Source organism: Gigantopelta aegis, chromosome 2 (assembly GCF_016097555.1).
Source record: "Gigantopelta aegis isolate Gae_Host chromosome 2, Gae_host_genome, whole genome shotgun sequence".
NCBI classification, from domain to species: Eukaryota; Metazoa; Mollusca; class Gastropoda; order Neomphalida; family Peltospiridae; genus Gigantopelta; species Gigantopelta aegis.
The window spans coordinates 13032032-13038031 of NC_054700.1; the positions used below are offsets into that span (position 1 = coordinate 13032032).

A 6000-nucleotide genomic window follows, 5' to 3' on the forward strand; every position below is an offset into this window, starting at 1 on the left:
TTGTAACACGTGGACGTCCACGGCGTGGCAAGTCATTGGTGCTTCCTGTTGTTCGAAATCTTACGCGAAGATTTTGTATCGCTCGACTAGAACTCCCAACATGTCTTGCAACGTCTTCTGTCGACATGCCAGCATCAAGCATGCCAATTGCCCGTTCGTGTAAATTATTGGGTATTCTTGGCATACTAAAATGCTACAATGTTAAAAACATTATTTTTTTTACAAATTTTGAAGTGTTTTCGTTCACTTGACAACAATGTCAGTAAGACAAATAAAACAAATTGACCGAATACTACACGGGACATGTCGAACCATGCATGCACGTGCAAACTGAATTTCACATTGTCAACGATTAACAGTGCAGAAATAATCGATAAAATTCATGAATCCTGATAATACAGCTCAAAGCTAATACTACCTATATAATTTCATTACACAATGAATTCTTTAACACAACAAATACTATATGTACAAATCGGAAGTTTCTTTTTTTGTTCAGTATATATATATATATATATATATATATATATATATATATATATATATTAGATGATTTGGGAGAATAAAAATATAACCTTATAGCACAGGTGTCTGCTTAATACAGATGGCCACTAGAGTAGGTTTGTTTAACTGTATATATACAGTCAGACCTTGTTACAACGACCACGTTCGTCCCTGGATCATTATGTCGTTATATCGAAATTGTCGTTATATCGATTTATTAATCATCGGCTATTGGGTATCAATAGTAGCAAGCGATCATTTATATGCACCGTTCTACAGACAGGATAACACATACCAAAGCATTTAATATACCAGTCGTGGTGCACTGGCTGGAATGACAAATAGCCCAATGGTTCCACCGACAGGGATGGATCACAGACCATCATTAAATACTAAGTATATTATTATTATTAATCAAAGTGCATTCACAGTCAATCTAATCGATTGGTATCTACATCGTTTACAAAATGTCATAAAACTAGTAGACTTGATTGTTCAAAGTGAATCCTTTAAAAGCAATACAAGTCTATAGAGTTCACTGACATGGGTAACTCAGACATCATGTGACTGTTGACTTGCGACGAGATCTGTGATTATGTAATGTCGTTGTAAAGAGGTGTTTTTAGATGTTAGGTGCACATTTGTTCCCAATTTGCTCTGTCAGTGTCGGAAGGTGTAAATTCCGGTGTAATGAACAGAATAACATTGGTGTATGTTCATTCCTGACAATCTGTGGTCGGATGGTGTAAATGTCGTAGTAACGAGATCTGACTGTATATACTCTTCAAAAAAGTAGGGGAACCTGAAATGTTAATGTTAATATTAACTATTAGACAGAACATACATTTTGACCACAGACATCCTAGTAAAGAATGTTCAGGTCTGTTTATCAACACACCTAAACACATTTCATAGTTTGCACGTCCATCACGCAGTTGCCCCGTACACGTGCGTGGGGTGTCATTCTCGATTTGATAATTTCCGGGAAGGTAGATTAATCACTGTGGAACATTATTTCTGGCAATCGTTTTCATTCTGTTGATCATATAGTTGTTATTGTTTTGTTTTTAGTCATTTTTTGAACATGCGATTTACTGATAAAAAACGTCAACTTTCAAATTTCACTTCTGACCCCAATCGTCCTTCAAGATCTTTGGTGGTCATAAAACGTACTGTAATACTGAACTACCGGTTGTAATGTTTGTCCAATTAACTATTATCATATAACCATTCCCCACAGCTAATATACATGCATGTACAGGTCTTAAAATTTTGGCAATTGTAAATTCTTATCAGTTCCCCTACTTTTGAAGAGTACTTATATACATACACACACGTGACAGTGTCATTCCTCTGAGACTTCTTTTGCATGGTATAGAACTCTACATTAACGTTTAACATCAACTTGTCAAAAAAGACCCTCAAAAGGTGTTTTGGTTAAAGCACCTAGTTTTGGTTAGCTAGCACCTTGAATGTTAAAACATTTATTAATTTTGGCATATTGTCTTAAGAGAGAAAATGCACTACATTTTTTCAATAGTAGTAAATGATCTCTTATATGCACCATCCCATAAACAGGACAGAGCACATACCACAGTAATTTGATAAATCAGTCATGGTGAACTAGCTGGCTGGAACGAGAAATAGCCCAACAGACCCACTGACGTGGGATCGACCCTAGACTGACGCACATCAGGAGAGCGCTTTACTACATCCCGCCCCCACCCAACAAGACAGTGCTTAATTTTTACTTGTCACATACATATAAGTACTATAACAATCTTGTATCATGTTTCAACAGAAAGAGTCTAGCAATATTTAAACTGTTTCTTGTTCGGCAGCAAAATAACAATTCATTTGATACAAAACAGTTAAATTTATGAATAAATTATCAAATAAAATTATTTAATAGCATTTTCATAAATAAGCACAACAAGCAAATTAACATAAATACATTTTTTTTTTCATAAAACACTGAACATTTTTGTTTGAAAATAACTGGCTCAGGGCTTCTAGAATTTTTATAAAATCCACTAGCCATGGGATCATTGATTTAAAAATGTACTAGCCATGATTAAAAGTTCACTAGCCCTACTTTAAATAAATACAATTTTACTACTAATAATAATCAGACGTGTCACCTAAAGAACGAGATAGAGCTTAAAAATCCTTAGATTTGGGGTGAAAAGATGGGGCAGGATATTCATATTTACAGAATATCTAAATGCAGCATTTGACAAGGTTTTTTTTGTCACTAGCCATCGGGCTAGTTACAGTAGTTATTTACTAGCCCAACACAGAATATCACTAGCCATGGGAGTGGGGCTACCATAATCTAGAAGCTCTGCCTGGCTGTAATCTAAAAACTAAATGCTTCAGTGCTCAATCAAAGGTGACTTTGTTAATATTTACAGCTGATGCTAGTATTTCTACAGTCTTTGACGCAGTGCTCAGTCATGTTCATGTGGAAAACTATGCTACATAACAGCCAATTTTATGCTCATTTGAAGCGTAGAAATAGTAACAAAAAGCTAAAGTTATGAACACCGATCAATACACTTTAGAAGTGAATGTGTAAGCCTATTGAAACTGATCTCCTAGGCAACCAAGGACAATACTTTTTGTATAAAATTTGTATAAAATTTTGCCCTTTTAAAAATTGCATGGGCCAGTCAAAATGTTGAAATGACTGGACTGAATGGCAAGTGAAAAAAAATTCCCAAATGCACACCCTGATGAGGTCAATTCCAGTATATAGTAATTGAGCTACAAAAGATAGTCACCATCTGAAAATGCATGCAATGATTAACAGGATTTCTGCCAGAGGGTAAAATGGGCATGGCGCCATACCCAGATTTTTTTGCATATTTTATTTTTTTAAGTTGACCTTCTGACAAAATTAGTTACTCTTTATCATTACTGTATTATTTTCTTAACCCTAACCCTAAACCTAACCCATTTTCTTTCTTGGGGAGGCCCTCCATACCCACTACACATATAAATATTCAATTTCATAGCGCTATACCTAAAAATTTATTTCTGGCAGAAACACTGATTAGTTAACTCTTCACACATGTACATGTACACATTGCACAGTAGGCACAGCAGCGTTCGACTGTATCAAGTCTTTTGATGTATGTAGCACCTGCACAGCTGTAGTGGAAAATCTCTCATTTCAGCTCATTAAAAATTGTATTACGTTAATACATATATACATGTATGTATATATATATATATATATTTATAATAGGACCAAAATAAATTTTTATCTATGTGAATTTGAATTTCCTTCCAAGTGACATTAAACAATATGGCTGTCAGTGATCATATGACATTTTATCTGTACATGTAGCATGTATAAATGTAGTCTTGACACACCAAACCCCAAGTGGAAGCAAATAGGATTTTTTGTGGGGCACACAGGATCAGGCTAAAACGGCACCATTATCAAAACGGAACCATTTGGCTATAATGGCACCTCAATATTTTGGGAAAAACGGAACCATTCTAAAAAACTAATACAGGACCCAACAGTTCAAAGATCGATGCATTGACATATTTATAATAGTTCATCCCATCCTCCTACAAATATGTTTTTTGTAAATAATTTCAGTTTTGTTTGACCTAAAAATAAATGTACAAGTGTTTTGGAAAGAACAAATTAATACTATTTTTGTGTGCAATTTAGAAAAATAAATAATTTCTAGTAAATTTCAAGTACCATATGAAAAAAGGGTGGGTTTTTTCATTGTTTGAAACTTGCTTCCTATAAGGCTATATCAACTTGCACCCTACCAACTCGCACACTGATGTATTAATCATCGGTTATTGGATGTCAAACATTAGTGACAATATACATGTGTAAGTGAAATAATCTATAGTTTTTGCATGTAAAATATCCCTTGCTGCATTAGAAAAAATGACAACACAACAACAGAGATATGCAAAAGGTTTTTCCTTTTAAAATGTGTTGTCTTTATTAAATGTTGAATAATGTAAACAACACATGTATGATGTTTGCAAACACCTATGGATGATTGTCTGCATATTGCTGACATCTAGCTGCTATTCCTTCTATGTCCCTTACATGGACATAAAAATAGCTGCCCTTACATGAACATAAAAATAAAACAAAGTAATAAATGATTAATATAGCTGTTGTTTTATTGAGCATAGTAATATCATCATTTACAACTTCTAATGATTCTTGTTCCATTTTAGCCATACATTTCAAAAATAGGTGTGTTTCCGGTCGACTGACCGTCCCTAGTTTTACCCCCCCCCCCCCCGACCCTAATTTTTTTCTCTCTTAAACTGAAAAAATAAATAAAAATAATAATAATAATAAAAAAACAAAGAAATAAAATAAAGAAGTAAAAATAAAAGAGGACAACATCACCAAACAAGAGTATTTCCTTCCTTGCACATTGTTTACGTACTATTATACAATACATTTTGCACATGTAATTCCCTTCCGAAAAACATCGAGAAATTATGGAAAAGCCTTTGTAATAGAGTTCCTTCCCCTGATTAGCTACCACTGAACAGCTTGGTCGGTCACGGAAGTAACCGAATGTACGAACATAGCCTTGGTACAGGTTATTTCGATTAAATATAATCGTATCAATTCAGCTTAATTCTCGCCTTCACTTAAATCAACAGGTCTTATTATTAATGCATCTCAAATGTTTGCATAAAGTATTTAAATTAAGAACAACCAAATTAATACAAATGTCCCATTAATTTAAGGAAATACACAAACAGTGCATACCAATACTACTACTACTACTACAACAACAACAATAATGATGATAAATAATAATAATAATTATTATTATTATGATTATGATAGTATTCAATTTAAAAAAAAAAAAAAAAAAAAAAAAAAAAAACCCTACCTACCTACCCTAATTTTTTTTTTTTGGGGGGGGGGATGCAATCCGAAACACTTTTTTTTTGGGGGGGGGGGCCTTAGCCAACACTAGGTTCCGTTTTGTCCATAGATTTTGGTGGCGTCTTAGCCAACAGTGTCATTTTTTGCTATAATCCGGGCAAACAAGTAATGTCATGTGTTAAGGTTGAACTTGCCCGAGTAATCTGACCTATGAGGGAAAACAGCTTGTGGGGTGAGGGGAAAGCAATACATCAGACATTCTTTTGATTTTACACACCAAAATACAATTTTACTAAATAATAGTAATAATCAGATATGTCACCTAAAGAGGGAGACAGAGCTTAAAAACAGACAGAGCTTAAAAACACTAACATTGGGGATTGGGGTTGGGTTAGAATATTCATATTTACAAAATAACCTTAATTGCAACATTTAACAGGGGTTTTTTACTACCCGTTGGGAATGGTAATAGTAGTTATTTGCTAGCCCAACACTGAATATCACTAGCCATGGGAGTGGGGCTACCATAATCTAGAAGCTCTGAGTGTTGATGATACAGATCAGTAACCAATTTGCAGATCTATGCTGAAATGGGACGATTA

At 34.3% G+C, this 6000-nt stretch overlaps 1 protein-coding gene across 1 annotated transcript in view; it reads right to left on the reverse strand.

Annotated features, from left to right (window-relative positions):
- Nucleotides 1-6000, reverse strand: part of LOC121381436 (chondroitin sulfate proteoglycan 4-like) — a 28481-nt gene that overhangs the window by 21813 nt on the left and 668 nt on the right. The window lies entirely within an intron of this gene.